We start from the raw sequence: 19678 nt of genomic DNA on the forward strand, positions 1-19678 counted from the left end.
AGGTCATGAAGCATATAAGGATAACCGAGGAGGTAGTGATGGCTGTGTTAAAAAAGATAAAGGTGGATAAATCTCCCAGACCGGACAAAATATTCCCTAGGACACTCAGGGAAGCTAGTGGACAGTTAGTGGGGACATTAACAGAGATATTTAGGATGTCACTGGCCACGGGGGTGGTGCCAAAGGATTGGAGGGTGGCGCATGTAGTTCCTCTGTTTAAGAATGGGTCCAAATGCAAACCTGGGAATTATAGGCCTGTAAGTCTGACGTCTGTGGTGGGCAAGTTGATGGAAAGTGTTCTGAGGGATGCTATTTACAAATTTTTGGAGGTACAGGGATTGATAGGGAGTAATCAGCATGGTTTTGTCAGGGGTAGATCATGCTTGACAAACCTGATTGAGTTCTTCGAGGGGGTTACAAAAAAGTTTGATGAAGAGAAAGCTGTGGATGTTGTCTATTTGGACTTAGTAAAGCTTTTGACAAAGTTCCCCACAGGAGGTTAGGAAAAAAGGTGGAGGCATTAGGTATAAATAAAGAGGTAGTGAAATGGATTCAGCAGTGGTTGGGTGGGAGGTGTCAGAGAGTAGTGGTAGAAAATTGTTTGTCCAATTGGAGGCCGGTGACTAGTGGAGTTCCTCAGGGTTTGGTCCTGGGTCCACTATTATTTGTTATATATATTAACGATCTGGATGTAGAATTGGACAAGAAAGTTTGCGGATGACACAAAGATTGGTGGTGTTGTGGACAGTGAGGTAGATTACCGTAGATTAAAAGGTGATTTAGGAAGGCTGGAGGTGTGGGCTGAGAAATGGCTGATGGAATTTAATACAGATAAATGTGAGGTGCTACATTTTGGAAAGGCAAATTTAAATAGGTCATATACATTGAATGGTAGACAATTGAGGAGTGCAGAGCCACAAAGGGATTTAGGAGTTATGGTAAATAGTACCCTCAAGGCTGATACTCAGGTAGATGGTGTGATGAAGAAGGCATTTGGAATGTTGGCCTTCATAAATCGGAGTATTGAATTTAAGAGTAGGGAGGTTATGATGAAATTGTACAAGGCATTGGTGAGGCCAAATTTGGAGTACTGTGTACAGTTTTGGTCACCAAATTATAGGAAAGATATAAACAAAATAGAGAGAGTGCAGAGAAGGTTCACGAGAATGTTGACAGGATTTCAGGGTCTGAGTTACAGGGAAAGGTTGTGCAGACTGGGGCTTTTTACTCTGGAGCGTAGAAGATTGAGAGGGGACTTGATAGAGGTGTTTAAGACTTTAAAAGGGACAGACAGAGTAAATGTGGATAGGCTTTTTCAATTAAGAAAGGGGGAGATTCAAACTAGAGGACATGGTTTAAGATTGAAGGGGGAAAATTATAAGGGGAACATGAAGGGAAATTTCTTTACACAGAGGGTGGTGGGGATGTGGAATGAGCTTCCAGCAGACATGGTCGAGGTGGGATCATTGGTTACTTTTAAGGAAAGACTGGACCGTTACATGGATAGGAGGGGACTAGAGGGGTATGGACCGGGTGCTGATCAGTGGGACTAGGAGGGTGGGGATTTGCTACGGCATGGACTAGTAGGGCCGAACTGGCCTGTTCTGTGCTGTAAGTGGTTATATTGTTATACATCATTCCACAGAAGTTGCACAAATCTAAGCCAGAAATAGCAGAATTATGTTTTAGGTGTGAAATAGAGAAAGGAATATTCTTTCATTCAACTTGGTCATCTGTAAAGTCCAGACCTTTTTTTTTCAAGGAACTTCTGAAGTATTAACAAGAATTACAAGGGTGACCTTCCCAGAACTTTATTTGCTAAGCAATTTTATAGATAGAAGTATTGATCTGACAGAGTTTCAAATTTTGTTTGTTAAAATTGTCCAAGGAGTGGGCAAAGAGGGTATTTCAGTCTCGTATAGGTCAGACTCTCCAGCTACCTTGGCGAGGTGGTTAGCTGAGATGGATAGTTATATACCAATGGAAAAAAGATCATACAATTTCAGGAACAAATTTCATACATTTCTTAAATATAACCATATAACAATTACAGTGTGGAAACAGACCATCTCGGCCCCTCTAGTCCACACCGATTCCAGTGAACTATGCTGGTACCCAACTCTAATAATGGTGCTAAATTCAAAAGTGAATCTTCAAGTTAAACTGTGAACTCTGACAGAGTATGAAAGATATTCAATAAAGAGGAGGGGCCACGACAGAAGGGGTAGAGTTAGAGATTTGTATGTGTGCTTTTTTTTGCTTTATACAAACTTTAATATATGTATAGTATATTTTTATTGAAATGCTATAATTTTTTATAAAAAATAAAGTTTTAAAAATAGTGGGATTTGTCCTCAACCTTAACCAATATGTCCCAGTGATCAGGATGGGAAAATGGCTGCGTTGCTGCAGAGATGGACCAGTGGAGAGCAGGGAGTGGAGTCACAGTACCCCTGCAGTATCCAACTACCCAGAAGGTCTGCGGTCAGCTTCATGCAGGCTTAAAACAGCCCCATTGGAGATGACGCCCAAGATGGCGGTGTCTATGATTGGCAGTAGTCACAAGGGAATGCAGATTTCAGGGGAAGCGGGGGACTGGTGCAGGGCACAGGAAAATGTGGAGGCGACCCACAGGACAGCGTCCATGGTGGCGGACCAGTGAAGGGCTCAGGAACACACAGGCGGAGGCTCAAGGCAAGGAACCCATGTGGGCTGCTGACAACTACGATTGAGAGATTCACACTGGGTTGCAGAATGCTGCAGAATGGCTGAAGGGGTACCAGGTGTCAGATCTGGGATCTGAAAGGGTACCAAGGGCACTGAAGAGTTCCTGAGTATATCAGAGGTTTGGATCTGGACCTCGGGCTGTTGATGGTTTGGATTAGACCAGTGGTTCTCAACCATTTTCTTTCCACTCACATCCCACTTTAAGTAATCCCTATGCCATCGGTGGGATTGCTTAAGGTGGGATGTGGATGGAAAGAAAGTTTGAAAACCATTGTTTTAATCATCCCTCATTGACTTGTTATGTGCACGGTTTCAGAACTCCAATGACAATTTTTCTCAAGTAACCATTGGGTCTAGAGAGTGGTTCTCAACCTTCCCTTCCCACTCGCATCCCACCTTAAGCACTAATCACAGAGCACCGATGGCAAAGGGATTACTTAAAGTGGGATGCGAGTGGGAAGAAAAAGGTTGAGAACCACTGGACTAGACTCTGTGTGGATGTGGGGAATGCGGCTTCTCTCTCTCCAACTGTAAGAAGGTCTTCAGGCAATTTCTGTCGATGCCGAATCTGTCTGCCTTAAGCTGGACTAAAATAAATTTTGTGTAATATTACAGTCATTATTACATGACAATAAATTGAATCTTGAATCTAGGGAACTGGAAAATGATTTTCTTTTCTGCAACAGAGGCTCTCAGAGAGCTTTTGTACAAACCATTCTGTGTACATCGCATATCCTTGGAACAATATTTTGTTCCCATTAAAAACTTTTGCCCCCTCTAATTTGACAGGGCTAAGACGGAGAGGATGTGGAGAACATGATACAGCACGGTGGCAAGTTCTTCCGGCCCACAAGCCCATGCTGCCTTAATTACACCCTAACGACCTCCTACATTTTGGATGGTGGGTTGAAATCAGAGCACCCAGGAAAATCCCGCGCAGGGCATGGGGGGGGAAGGTGCAAACTCCTTTCAGACAACACCTGATTTGAAATTAGGTCGCTGGCACTTCAATAGCATTGTGCCGACTGCTATACTAACTGTGTCTAGGACCAGCCTAAGAATGAAAGGACGTAACTTTAGAATAGAGATGAGGAGTAGTTTCTTCAGACGGAGGGCAGTGCATGTGTGGAATTCATTGCCACAGATGGCTGTGGAGACCAAGCAATTGGGTAGATTTAAAGAGAGGGCTGGTAAATTCTTGTTAAGTAAGCGTGTCAAATGTTACGGGGAGAAGCCAAGAGAATGGGGTCAACAGGAAATATCCATTACCCACAACTTGAATAGCAGAGCAGATTCAGTGGACCAAATGGCCTAACTCTGTTCCTACATCATGTGTTTTTTTTTGTTTTGTCCTTCCCTTCAACACCTCGGTCTCATCCTCCTCCTTGTAGAGAACAAAGATACACAAAATGATACTGAAAGGCGAGTCGTTATTGGTGCCTTGATATTTATCCTGGGACAGTAATGTTTCAAATAGCTCATGTACCATTAACAATTCAAAAAAGGTCAGGTTCTATTTCGGGTTTGAAATACAATAAGCAGAGAAGCTATTTTTTTCCTTTTGCTGACCTGTCCTGTCTTGCCTTTTCTCATTTCACTCCAGATCTGGCTTCAATCATAGGATTGAATGTTCAAGGTTCCTTTTATTGCCATGTAAGAATACAAAAAAATGTAGCCTTCAACTTTTGCCCCAGAATCAGAATTTATTTGTCACGAACATGTTACAAAATTCATTATTTGGCAGCAACTTTACAGTGCAAATATTGCAATAAATTACATTTTTTTAAAAATTAGTGCAAAAATTAGAGTCATTGGTCATTGTCCATTCAGGCAGAGGGGAAGGAGCTGTCCTTGTGCCGCTTCAGGCACCTGTACCTCCTCCCTGATGGTAGCAGAGTGAGGACGGCATGTCCTGGGTGGAGGGTCTCCTTGAGGATAGAAGCTGCTTTCTTAAGACACCGCCTCTTGTAGATGTCCTCGATGGATTGAAGTTTGGTGCCCATGATGCCGCTGGCTGAGTTCACAACCCTCTGGAGTCTTTTCCTGTCCCAGCATCTCCAACCAGTCAGAATGCCCTCCATGGTACACGTGTAGAAATTTTTAGGTTTTGGTGACTCCCCTCAAGCTCATCACAAAGTATAGTCTCTGATTTGCCTTCTTTCAACATGGAGGCCCCAGGACAGATCTTCAGAGATGATGACACCCAGGAACTTGAAGTTCTTCACCCTTTCCACTGCTGACCCCTTGATGAGGACTGGTTCATGTTCTCCTGATTTCCCCCTCCTGTAATCCACAATCTGCTCTTTGGTTTAGTTAATGTTGAGTGCAAGGTGACACCCCTCAACCAGCTGATCTATCTCCCTCCTGTATGCTTCCTCATTGCCATCTGTCATTCTGTTGATGACCATGGTGCCATCGGCAAATTTGTAGTCAGGATTTGAATTGTGCCTGGCCACACTGTTGTGGGTGTAGAGGGAATTGAGGTGTGCCTGTGTTGATCATCAGTGAAGAGGAGATGTTGTTTCTGGTTTGCACAGATTCTGGTCTTCTGATGAGTAAGTCAAGGATCCAGGTGCAGAGTGGGGTACAGAGGCCCAGGGTTTGGAGCTTGTTGACCAGCGCTGAGGGTATGATGGCGTTGAAAGCTGAGTTGCAGACTGATGTGCATATTACTGTTGTCAAGGTGATCCAGAGCTGAGCGGAGAGCCAGTGAGATTGCATCTGCTGTGGAGCGATTGTGATGGTAGGTGAATTATAGTGGGCCCAGGTCTTGGAGTGGGATGGTTGGCGTAGCCATTAGCACAACTCAGTTACAGTGCCAGTGATTGGGACCATGGTTCAAATCTTGCTCTGTTTGTAAGGAGTTGGTATGTTCTCCCTGTGTATGTGTGGGTTTTCCCTGGGGGAAATCTAGTTTCCTCCCACTGTTTGAAACATACCAGGAGTGTAGGTTAATGGGGTGTAAATTGAGCAGCACGGACTCATTGGCCGAAATGGCCTGTTACCGTGCTGTATGTCTACACTTAAAAATTTTTAAAAATTTACTTAGGTGCACGTTAATTCTGGCCACAACCAACCTCTCAAAGCATTTCATTGCAGTAGATGTTAGTGCTACTGAACGATAGTCATCGAGGCTCCTCATCTTGGACACTGGGATGATCGATGTTCATTTGAAGCAGGTGGGAACCTCTGACTGCAGCAATGAGAGGTTGAAAATGTCCGTGGACACTCCAGCTAGTTGGATAGTACAGGTTTTGAGTCTCCTGCCAGGTACATCATCAGGGCCTGACGCCTTGTGAGGGTTCACCCTCTTGAAGGATGTTGGCCCGAGAGACAAATATCACAGGGTTCTCAGATTCTGCAGCAATCCTCATATATTACCATTGAGTTCTCCTCAAAGCGAACATAAAGTTATTCAGGTCATCGGGAAGTGAGGCATCAGAGCATTTATGGAGTTTAGCCTCATTTTATAGGATACAATGGCCTGAAATCCCTGACATCACTAGCATGTATCTGACTCCGTCTCCAGCTTCTTTGTCTACAGCAAGTTGTAGCTGGAATACCGGCCTTAAGCACCCTTGATCTAGCCCTCAACAGCTTGCTAACCTTTTGATTCACCCATAGATTCTGGTGGAGGTACTCCTGGTATGTTCTCATGGGCACACATTTATCCAGGCAGGTTTTGATGAAGGCAGTTCCACCTGTGGCCTATTCATTCAAATCTGAAGATGAATCCTTGAATATAGTTCAGTCCACCAATTCATAGCAGTCCTGCAGGTGCTCCTCCACCTCCACTTCCGCTGGTGCTGTGGTCCTCAGTCTCTGCTTGTACGCCGGGAGTAGAAGTAGAGCCAGGTGATCAGACTTACCGGCTCAGTAGGTACTCTTCATGGTGGTGTAGCCGTAACTTGTTGGTGGTAGTTGATGAAAGCCTTCTTCAGATGAGCCTGGTTGAGGTCCCCTACAATGATCAAGAAGGCATCAGGATGTGTTGACTCATGGCTGCTGAATGCAGTGCTCAGCTCCTCGAGTGCTAGCCTGATGTTAGCCTGTGTACTGTGACCAGGATGATGGCAGTGAACTCCCTCAGTAAATAGAATGGGTGACACTTAATCACCAGATGCTCCAGGTCGGGGGAGCAGGACTGGGATGTAACCATCACGATGAATTGATGATAACACTGCCTCCTCTAGTTTGTCCTAACACCCGTGTGTGGTCCACGCGGTGGAGGGTAAAGCCTTCGAGCTGCAGTGCTGTGCTGCCTTGCCTGCCTTAAACAAACAATTGCCAAGAGCATTGCCTGGCACCCCCAATAATATGAGAAGGAGAAGGAAAGGAGAGTCCATTCAGAGTCACTCTGCCCGTGGATTCACCTCCAGCACTCCCACTGCCCCTGCAGCCTCAAAAGAAATCCTGTCCAATCCATTGGCAGCCCAAGCTCCAGGTCTGAACCTGTGAAGCGATCAGCACCCGAAGCCCTTCAAGAGCTGCTGATATGTGGGTTCATGAGGCAATCTCCAGCAACCTGCAGCCTGGTGTAAATCCTTTGACCACAAGTCACTGTTTGCCCGCAGCCTGTGCGGGTTCTTCAGCTTCTGAGCCCCTCCCTGGCCCGCTGTCATGGTCACCATTCTGTAGGGTCACCACCCTGGCTTCTCTATGCCACTAACCAAGTGAGGTTGGTTGTTAAAGGCAACCAGCTGGTGAGCTGGACCTGCCACAGAGAGCAACAACAACCACCTCTCTCTTTGTGCCACTTGATTCATAAGTAGTCCAGATCAGGAGATCAAGGCACAGAAGGAGCAGATGGAACCCACCTGGGCTGTTTGACAACTTAATACTTTCATAACATACACACACAATACACAGCACAAATAATCATATAAATACATAAAGGTAAATTTCAAATAAATGCAGTACAACTCCTATTATCTGACATATATAATCATATAACAATTACAGCACAGAAAACAGGCCCTTTGGCTCTTCTGGTCTGTGCCAAACTATAATTCTACCTCATCCCACTGACCTGCATCCTGGCCACATCTGTCCATACCACTCCTATGCATGTACCTGCACAAATTCTTTTTAAATGTTAAAATTGGGTCTGCATTCACCACTTCAGCTGGCAACTCATTCCACACTCCCACCACTCTCTGTGTGAAGAAGTTCCATCTAATATTCCAATTGAACTTTTCCCCTTTCATCCTTAACCCATGTCCTCTGGTTTGTATCTCACCCTCAGTGGAAAAGGCCTGCTTGCATTTACTATCTACCCCCTCATAATTTTAAATACCTCTATCAAATCTCCCCTCATTCTTCTATGCTCCAGGGAATAAAGTCCTAACCTGTTTAACCTTCTCTGTAACTCATTTCGGGAAGTCCCAGCAATGGCTGGGGGAAACCAGAGCCCACAATGAAATCCCACACAGACACGGGGAGAGCGCACAAACTCCTGACAGACAGCTCAGGGTTCGAACCCAGTTCTGGTTGCAGCTGATGGAGCACCGTGACACTAACCGCTACGCCAGCAGTGCCTCCCCAAATCTTGAATCAATTCTCCTAGCTCCAGGAGGCTCAAATAGGACAAATTCTACTGACAGCCTCTACCCTGAGGATCCAGCCCCCGCATGTGAATGGCATGTGAATGCAAACTTTGTGTATGGGGGTCTGAGGCTTGAAGTTCTCTGTAATGTGTCATTGACTGAAAGAGCTGCTACATATGGCTAGCACACTTGTTAAAGCACTAGACTTTCCAGGCAATCCTAAGTTTTTTGCATTGCTGCTTTTGGCCTATTTATTCCTGTACCTTTCAAATAACCCCGCCTCATTTTGAATGAACCTATAGAAACCCCACAAACTTCAGTCCACAACTTTCATGAGCATTGTGATCCTTGGAGTTACTTTTTCTCATTCTTCACCTTCAATTTTTTTTTTGATGCCTAGACTGTTGGGAGTGCAAGCCGTATCGCACATGGATGGGGCTCTGGGATCTAACTGAATTACCACTGGTGCACCTCGTGGCTGTGTGTTCTGCCTGCTGCTGTTCATGCTGTTGACTCACAGCTGCACTGCCAGGCTCAGCTCAAGCAGAATCATCAAATTTATGGATGTTACAACAGCAGTTGTCCTCATCAGCCACAATGCTTAATCAGCTTACAGGGAAGAGATTGGGAGGCTCATCAAATAACAATCTAAATCTCAATGTGAACAAGACAAAGGAGATGATTGTGACTTCAGGAGGATGAAGGTCATTCATTCTTCATTACATATCAATGGCTCTGCCATGGAGAGAGTGGAGGGCACAAAATACCTTGGCATCCATACATCAATACATCAAAATATCTGAGGTCTCCCTTTCCTCCATTGACAACATTCACCGGGAGTGTAGCCACCTTGATCAAATAAATAGTTGCTTGGAGGCCAGAGGCTTGACACGTTTCAATTTTTACCAGTACGCCAGATGTATTTAAATCCTTTATTTAACACATAAACTGGTAACTATATTCTTTAACACTTGATGAAATAACATCTGTGTTTAAGCTTCGTGAATACGAAGCAAGATTTATGAAGACAGTCAACGAAAGTGATGACGATCTCACTCATCCTCCTTCTACACCGTCGTTCTGTTTTTATATAGAGTGCAAAGCTCCCGATTTGCACCATACGTCACTGTGCATTCTCTAACCGGTACTCCAATACACAAATGCACTGCGCTTGCTCCAGCCGGCACTCTAATATACGAACACATGCTCCTGGAACTCGCACATGCATGCAAGAACAAAGATGGCCATGCCCAGCCAACCAACCAAAGAACGCCGATCTAACAAGGTAAGTAAATAAATTACACATTTTGACTCATACAATTCCAGACCCTAATTATTATAATGGGACACAAGGTCTTAAATAATAATAACACAATTAATTACAAACAGCAATCAAACATATATCATTAAAAAAAAATACTGAATACAGATTTTCTTTCTTCATAAGGCCAGAGGTTACCAGCACATAGCCGTGCATAAAGAGTGATCTTTACCACCACTTCTGGATCAACAAAGTCTGTAACTTGTGTAGAATGTAAACAAAATAAAGTTAGGTTGTACTTATAAAAGTTCCCTTGTCTCTGGAATCCTTGAGTTAAAATGTCGACCAGTAGACCTCAAGTCTTCCTCCAACAAAATAGATACAACGTTCTGCTTAAGTTTAACATGAGGAGCTTCTTCTGCATGTCGTTTGGGCTTTCTTCAACATTCTGCTTCTCATAGGAAGAATTTGAATTCTGAAAACCAAAGCTTGAAGATTTATCTGATCCTCTCAGTTTTAATAAATGAGTCTCTTTAACCTTCCCTATAACAGATTTGCTCATCCTTTTCTTTCTTTCCCACAGTTGGTCATAAATATGATTCAAGCAAACACAGCCTCAACATTTTTGTGGAAACCATCTGTAAAGAAGTTGATGGATTCCGCTTGTGTCTCTTCTATTGCCTTTTCCTGCAATTCCAAATCCAGTTTTGCAACTTTCAAAGCAGTTTCATATTCTGTCTGTTTATTTTGAAGCATATTATTAGATTCTCTTTCTGCATTCAGTTCTTTCAATAAGAAAGTAATTCTTTCTTTATCTGCTGTGAAATTAATAACTTGATCTGGAGTTAAAAGATCATGTGATACAGATCAAAGTGTCTGAATTTCTTCATCTTGTTTGTTACACTGATGGAATGCAATTTCTCTTTTTTTTCATCATTATTAGCTGGCCTTCGAGATACATTCTTCATTGTTTTCTATAGTCAACTGTCTTGTGTTATTAACCAATGGCTCATTCTCTTTCAAAAGATCAATCTCTTCCTCCAGCCTTTTACATTTTGATAATGCTGGATCTCTTTCCTCAATAACTGTATTCATTTCTTCAGCATTTATTCCTTTTCTCTGTTTCCTGACTTGGCAAATTTTATTTACAATAACATTTTACTTCTTGTCAACCTCTCTCTGGACCTTTTTCCTTACTCTCTTCTGAAACTAAAGAATCATTGGATCCTTTTGAAATCCAGTTTTGTTTCCAAGTACAAAGTTAAAAATTTTCCATTCACTGTGTTGGTGATTATCCAATATTTCCAAGACCTTTTTCAACATTTTGTGCTCTGATTGCAGTTACACCAGTTTGTCAGTCACATGCTAAAGTTTTCTGCATTTGCTCACTTTGTAGCATGCTGCGAGATTTCTTCATTGATCTTGTCTGCTGTAACCTTTGGGCTATGAAAGCTACTTTCAAATTTGTTCTCAGTTATTTGTTTTAGTCCTGCCTCAGATTCAATTACACAGGAATTATCACCAGCAGTATTTGGAACATCTTCTAATACTTCATTTTCATCCAAGTCCGATGAAAATAATACCTTCAATATTATTTTAGATGACTTAAATTTATTTTCACATTGATCTGTTTTCTTTTCTTCAGAGGTGACTTTCTTATTTACAGACTTTTGCTGTTCCCACAACTCATCAAATTTCACAACCAAAATCCTGTTGACTCTGTCAGTAACTGCTGGTGAGCAATATCATATTCATTCTTTTTAATGATCCATTGGTTGTCAATCCAAGCATAGTTTGGACAGCATAAGGTCTATCTCCCACATTCCGTACTACATCTAATGGTTCCAAAGCCTTCAGTACACCTGAACCAATCAGCATCTCTACCTCAGAATTAACTTCAGGTAGATAAACGTTCCACACGTAAGACGACAACTGATGGATATTGTTATTATATGGGATGTTTCCTTCATGCACGGGCATAGTCTTCTGAGTGTATAACATTGGAAGATCACAAAATTCTTCACCACACAACCCAGCAACTTCTAACCCTGAAACGATGTTAGTGTCAATGACCTTGTCTTGGCCCACAGTTTTCAACATTATCTTCGTCTTCCTTCCTTGAAGGTTAAGTTTGTTAATCTCTCCCACCATGCAAAAAGATACCTGGGTCGAGAAATGCTTAAGTGCATATTATTACATTCCCATTTTTCGTCTTGACTTGTCCAGGCACTATTGAGAGTTTGCAGTTATTCCCAATGAGACCACTTGTCTGAACCAAAGCTATAACACTGTTTACTGATGTTTCCTTTGTTTCTATTTCCTCCTTTTCCAATTCCTTGTTCCTGTGATGGATGTGCAGTGTTCTAGGCTGCTTCTGACTGCATATATTACAGTTAAGTCACTTCTTGCAGTTTTTACTGATGTACCCTTTATACAGACAATCAAAACATACTCCAATTTCCTTTAAGAAAATGATCTTCTCTTTGTGTTGCTTCTTTTCCAACCGTAAACACATTTCCAAAGCATATCCACCTTTACAGAACAAACAACTCTTCTCAGAAGGTAAACTCTCCTTTATCTTTTTCTTTATTTATAACTGACACAGTCATAGCAAAGGTTCTCCTTTGAACCTCCTCACATCCTTGTTCCCCATTGAAGTGCCTCTGGTATTTCCATATACTTGATCTGTTTCAATGCACACCCGCCCTTCAAGGAAATCCACAAATCCTTTAAGGTAGCTCTTTGAGCGAATTTTTTCTGAAAATCAAAGTTCTCCGCACAACTCACAGCCAGAAAGGTAATTTACCTGAAATGATTCACATATTACCAGGCATATTGAGATCACGAATATTGTCGATATCTTCCATGGCATTACAACAACCTCTTAAAAAGAGAATGTATTCTTGTGGACCCTTTGCATCATTGAGTTTTATTGATGACCATTGAAGAGCCTTATCTATATAACCTAAAGTAATGTTGCTCAAATAAAGACTTAGCTCTACCTGAGGACATATGCTGACAACTCTTTACAAGTTCCTTCGGCCGTCCTTCTGTGGATATTTCCAAATAGTAAAGACAACCTTCAGGGTCTTGGCACTTGTTTTCAATATTGGGTCTAAAAGATCTCATGAACATTTGGTACTGAAGTGGGTATCCATCAAAAGCTTGAATCTCCTTCTTGGGCAAAGATGAGAGAGACTGTAACTGGATGAATGATGCAGCGATTTCATTGTTTCTTCTCACGGATGATAACTTGTTGCTCTGTTCACCACCTCTTGTCGCAGGTAATGTATCTGGAAACCTCACTGGTGTAGGTTCATTCATATTTCTGATGCTTGAGTCGGATGACCGAACCCAAGCCTCAGATCTGTCTGTGGATGTAACCACTGGTACATGTGGCTTGGCTACACCATACTCTGGGAGAATTTGTCCATGTGTATGCATGTCTTGAACTAAGATATCTGCCTTATTAAGTGGTTTCCTTCCCTGATGTTCTCTTTTAAAAATGATTTCTTACTATCACACACTTTAGATAATTTACTCCGAACATTAGACACCATTGAGCCTTCTAGTACCTCCATTTTGGCCATGGTTATTTCTCACTGTTCCTTTCTCCTCTCCTCTCTTATCTTCCTTCTGCTCCTCCTGTTCTTCTAAAATATGTTTATCCTTAAGCATTTTTTTTGTCATACAAGAATGAGCAGCCATTTCAGCTTTAATCTTTGTTCATGAAGATGTTGTACAGGAAATTCTGGAGCTTGAACCAGAAGAACGTTGTTTGCTTCTCCTGCTTTCAACATTTGACACACTGCTTGTATTTTTTCCTGTAGCTCAGATGTTAATTTAATACTTGACTCTTTCTCCAATTTGAATTTTACATCCTTGGCATTTTCATCCTCTTCGTTTTCTTTGTCCTTTTCATCTCCTTCATCACCATTTGGTAACACTTCGTCAGTCACTTCCACACTGCTGTCTTCAAACAGCCAGAGGCTATGTAAACAAATTAAACATTTTTGGTTCTTACAGCAAGTGTGGGATAAATAGGGCTCAAAGAATCAATGAGGACCCTTTCCATCCAGCACACAGGATCTTTGATCCACTACCATCAGTCGTTGTCTTCTGCTATGGTTTTGCAGTGTTTTCATTCCCATCTACTGAATCCGTGGCTTCTTCTCTTGCCAGCTTCAGTCTTGCAATGAGAACACTTTTATTTCCACTTCTCTTTTCGCTCCGTCTTTTCAGTTCTTGTTTGAGATCCACAATCTCCGTGTCTTCGGTATGTTGCTCCTTAACAACAAAGCCAACAGATGCTGCAGCCATTTTTACTTATCCTGTTCCAGCATCCATTGAGCATGCTCACCACAAGCCAATCCCAATGATGACAGACTTACCGTAAGCATGTCACTTCTGATGGCTGTAATGAGCTGCCATTAACAAACGAGTTTCCATCGGAGCATCGCCAAATAATATCATTGATTTTCAAGAAATGTCTTCACCAATGTGTCTATAGAACACTTTTCTATTAGATTAGCTTTAAATCCCTCTCTGGCTCATACTTATGGTAGATGGATGTGGATTACAAACTGCCCCCAACTCAAGGCATTTCCAAGATGGCCAATATATAACTTCAATATCAATCCAAAACCCAGAGAGATTATTTTCTTTCTTCTATCCTTCAATTTTCTGTTCCAAACAAGAATCTTTACTTGACTAATTGTAGTGATTTTGAGCCAATAAATAGTCGCTTGGAGTCTAGGTGAGACACTTGTTCGTGACACATTTCAATTATTTCCAATGCAAGACCAGATGTATTTAAATTCTTTATTTAACACATAAAACCAGTAACTATCTTCAACATTCAATTAAAAAACATCTTTGATTAAGCTCCGTGAATACAAAGCAAAATTCATGAAGACGGTCAACAAAATTTATAACCACCTTACTCATCCTCCTTCCACACTGTCATCATGTTTTTATATATACTTTACAACTCCCGATTCACACCATACACCACTGTGTATTCTCCAACGGGCACTCCAATGCACAAACGCTCCAGCCGGTACACTAACATACGAACGCAGTGCTCATGCTCCTGGAATTTCGCGCATGTGCACAAGAACAAAGATGGCCACGCCCAGCCAACCAACCATGGAGCGCCAACCTAACTAGAAGAGGGTGAAAGAGACAATGAGGACTAGAGGGGGTGTAGTGGACCAGAGGGGGTTACAGAGACAGGGAGTAGTGTTACAAAGATAGGAAGGGTTGTAGGTGAACTAAGGGGTTACAGAGAAAGGGAGAAGTGTAGGGGACCGGTGGGGTTAACACAGGTGGTTGGCAAGATAACAGAGAGGGTGAACAGGCAGGGAGGAGTGTAAGGGACCAGAGTGTGCTTCAGAGTCAGGGAGGGTGTTAGGGAACCAGAGGCTATGTAAACAAATTACACATTTTTGGTTCTTACAGCAAGTGTGGGATAAATAGGGCTCAAAGAATCAATGAGGACCCTTTCTATCAAGCACACAGGATCTTTGATCCACTACCATCAGGAAGGAGGTACAGGAGCATCAAAACCAGGACTGGCAGACAAACAGCTTCTTCCTGCAGGCTGTGGGATTGATGAACAGTATCCTGTAACTGAGTAAATCATCCCGATATTTACATTTATTTATGTAAATTATATCTTTATGTATGCATGTGATTATTTTGTGCGGTGGATTGTGGGTGTATGTGTGTGAACTGTCATCCAGAGAAACGTTGTTTGGTCTGGTTTTACATGTACAGTCAGATGATAATAAACTTGAGCTTGATGGAGACGTATGCAAGTAAGGATGGAGGGAAGAGCACGGTCTTGACAGAGGAGATCAACCAGAGCCCACAAGAGAAGCAGAAGGCAAAAGAGACTGACTTTGCAAAGTTAAAAGCACAAACCATAAAGAAAAAAATCAACACCCAAACATTTCAAAAATCTCCTGGCAACAATTCACTTGCAGTGAGCCTTCATGGTAGTAACTGCTCAAGACTGAATGGTACTTCAGGAGGATTTCTCCGATATATCCCAGAAATGCCAGTTCCAACTCTCTGCCATGACTTGAACTCATATTTACAGCCCAGATTCAGCAATTTTGCAGCAACCCCTTGCTCTGGGTAGTAGGAAGCATCCAGGTATTTTCCAAGGAATTACCACACACCGTTTATTTATTTCTCCATAAATTCTACGCTGTTACTGACGATGCACAATACGCAAGCGTGCAGGAGAAACTCAACAGGCATGCAGCACCCATGGGGAAGCAGGGGGTAACCAAGTAAGTATCGGGCCAAGGCCCTTCGTCAGGTCTAGGATCACCAGTATTCGTTATCGGAATGCTGCATGGCCTGCTGACTTGCTCCAGCAGGTTTGTGTGCTGCACTTGGCCCCAACATCTGTAGACTTTCTTGTTTAACTCTCTTGTCAATATGCCCTGCTCCCACCTCCTCCCAGCAGGTCTAGTCCGACTTGCTTTTGTGGTAGCAAGTTACCTTTGACTGCTCTCTCCAGGCTTTGGAAAAACAATAATGCATGTCCATTGATGTGGTACAGACAATTCAAGAACTTACCAGCAGACTGATGCAAATGCCTTGAATGAACTCTTGCATTATATCAGTGTGAAAGGCCAGTTATACCCTGGGTTTGTTCCTGCTGAACATTTGCTTTCTCATCCCCTAGTTGGCAAACAAGCTGAAGACCGAGCTGTTTGCTGTTGTTATCTCTCAGTCACAACTTGCTCTCTCCTAAACAGGAGCACAGCGTTCGCTTAAATATTTAAGCGTACAAGCATCGGACTTGTCAGCCACAAACGAGCCTGCAGCTGACGTGGACTTTTACCCCCTCCATAAATCTTCGTCCGCGAAGCCAAGCCAAAGAAAACAAGAAAGAACAGAGCAGGAGTGAGCTACCTGATTCCTTCTGCCTAAACTTAGTAGGTTCAAACTGTTGAGGAATTTCTGGGGGAAACATTGAACAGCACAGCATTGGCTAAAACTCTGCTGCTCGCACCTGAATGATATCCCTCCATTCCTTCATATTCGTGTGACTGTCGAGAGGCCTCAAGTAGTGCTTTTCCCCTTGAAAAAAAGATTCTGATCGGCCACCTGATCAATGCGTCTCCTGATTTTATAACTCCTATCAGCTCTTCCCTCAGTTTCCTATGCTCTGGAGAAAATACCCCAAATTGAATTTAAAGCTTTTCATAGACATACATCAACTTACATCCGATTAAGCTACACCCCTAGTTCATTTCGAATGGAGGGAGGAAACTGGAGCCCCCGGCTAAAACCCATGCAGACAAGGGGAGAACATACCAATTCTTTTCAGACAGCACAGGATTCGAACCTAGATCCTAATCACTGGCGCTGTAACAGCGTTACACTAGTCTCTACACCAACTGTGCCTCCCTACAAAAAATGTAATCTACATGATTACTTCGACTTTTGTCTGGCGGAAGGCGAAGAGTCGCCATGAGTGTTGCCCAACGTCCCTAACAATAGGAGAAAGAGTAGCAAAAGAGAGTCCGATGAGAGACACTGAGTGTCCGTCATTTCGCTTCCAGGGCTCCTCCAGCCTCCACAGCCGCACAGACTCCTGTTTGATCATTTGGAGCTCGAGCTCCAGATCCAAACCTCTGAAATGATCAGGAAGTCTCCACCACTTCAATTGTATATTTTGGTATAAACAAGGAAAAGATAAGAGGTACAATTTTAATGGAATAGAGAATCGGAGGGTGCAGAATAAAACAAATTTCTTCAATTTAAATTTTAATGATACAATATGGTAAAAGGCCCTTCCAGCCCAAGAGCCTGTGCTGTCCAATTACACCCAATTAACCTACTAACTCCATATGATTTGGAAGGTGGGAGGAAATGGAGTCTCCCCCCCCCCACCTCCCCCTAACCCCATTTGTGTGGAGGAGGCCTCCCTGCCTATTGCTGTTGTCACATGGCCTCCCCATCTGAAACTCATTCGGAAGTCACTTTTTGTTCCACTCAAAGTTACAACAAAGTTACGGTTTGCAGGTGGTGTGCCAATTAAGGTTGGGCTCCAGCCACTCTTTAGTGCATATCTTGCCATTGGCTGGTTCAAATCACCCAGTGTCCTTATTTGCTTGAGCCCTGAATTTAGCACCAGTGCAGAGGACATTCGCTCTCTCTGTCTCATGGTGCTAGCTCCGGACACCGCCCCATGCCAGGTCACTGCTGCAGACATTGTTTGGAAGGGTCGCAGTTAAGGTGTACACTGCACTGAAGCTGAGCCGTGATACTACCATAGCTCAAATTGCTATAGATCAAAACTGGCAGTAGGGCCATCGCACCCAGCTGATCAGTGGTCTGACAACCCTATGGGTACACTGGTACCAGATCCTCCTCTCAATTGATCCAGGAGCATATGTATACTCCGTTGGTACAGTGGTACCAGCTCCACCTCTCAAATGAACATGGGTCTGAGAGCACGTGAATATACCTGTGGGTACAGTGGTACCAGATCCACCACTCAATTGATCAGGGATCTGGGACCGTATGTATACCCCTGCGGGTACAATGGTATCAGATCCACTTCATGAATATCCCTGTGGACTGTGGTACCAGATCCACCTCTCAACTGTTCAGGGGTCCAAGAGCATGTGTTAACCCCTGTACTACAGTGGAACCAGATCCATCTCCTCTCAGTCAGGGGTCTGGATAGGGGAACGTGGATATAACCACTGCTTATAGGGTGCAAATGTCTGCATCATCTATGTGAATTAATAATTGTGTACTGTTTAACGTTCTCACCTGTTTGTTTCCTGTTATGAACTCTTCCCACACTCCCTTATAAATTGTGTGCATATAATCCCATGCTCCCTTACAAATTGTGTGTGTCTGTTCCCATGCTCCCTTATAAATTGTGTGTGTATGTTCCCACACTTCCTTATAAATTGTGTCTGTATGTCCCCACTTTCCCTTATAAATTGTATGTTTATGTTCCCATGCTCCCTTATAAATTGTGTGAGTATATTCCCATACTCCCTTATAAATTGTGTGTGTATGTTCCAACACTTCCTTATAAATTGTGTCTGTATGTCCCTACTTTCCCTTATAAATTGTATGTTTATGTTCCCATGCTCCCTTATAAATTGTGTATGTTCCCATACTCCCTTATAAATTGTGTGTGTATGTTCCCACACTTCCTTATAAATTGTGTCTGTATGTCCCCACTTTCCCTTATAAATTGTATGTTTATGTTCCCATGCTCCCTTATAAATTGTGTGAGTATGTTCCCATACTCCCTTATAAATTGTGTGTGTATGTTCCCACACTTCCTTATAAATTGTGTCTGTATGTCCCCACTTTCCCTTATAAATTGTATGTTTATGTTCCCATGCTCCCTTATAAATTGTGTGAGTATGTTCCCATACTCCCTTATAAATTGTGTGTGCATGTTCCCACACTCCCTTACAAATGGGTCTGTATGTCCCCACTTTCCCTTATAAATTGTGTGTGTGTGTTCCCACGGTCCCTTATAAATTGTTGTGTTAATAAAGTTACGTTTGATTGCAAACCCTTGTTTTAAGACTTGTCTCTCTTTGAACCCACTGAACCTTACCCTCTTTCAAAACCCCCCTCCCCCCCGGATAAAACCCACCAGGAAAATGCACAAACTCCTCACAGACAACATCGGATTCAAACACAGGTTGCTGGCGTTATAATAGCCTTGCAACCACCTTAATGGTAACTGTGCCCCAATCTATAAGAACAAGAAAGCATGTTGAGAAAGCTGTCAGGAGAAAGTGAGCCTCTTGTCTTTAGTAATAAAAGCATGGACTATAAATGAAAGTAAATCATGTTAAACACTGAAAAAGCATTATTAAACAGTATTTGTACCCAAAACTGGGTATCTCTGGAGATGATGTTAAGGCTTTGAATGGGTGCAAAAGTGATTGTTTGGGCTTCTGTTATGCAAGAAAACTGGAGGACTTGGGTTTGATCTTATTACATAGAAAGTGAACAGATTTGACAAAATTGCTCAGAATTATGAACGGTTACGGCAGAATAAATAAAAGAAAATTAATTCCAGAGGAGACATGCAGAAGACTGCAGATGCTAGAGTTTTGCCTCTCTCTCCCATTACCTGCCT

Source organism: Narcine bancroftii, chromosome 2, assembly GCF_036971445.1.
Source record: "Narcine bancroftii isolate sNarBan1 chromosome 2, sNarBan1.hap1, whole genome shotgun sequence".
NCBI lineage: Eukaryota > Metazoa > Chordata > Chondrichthyes > Torpediniformes > Narcinidae > Narcine > Narcine bancroftii.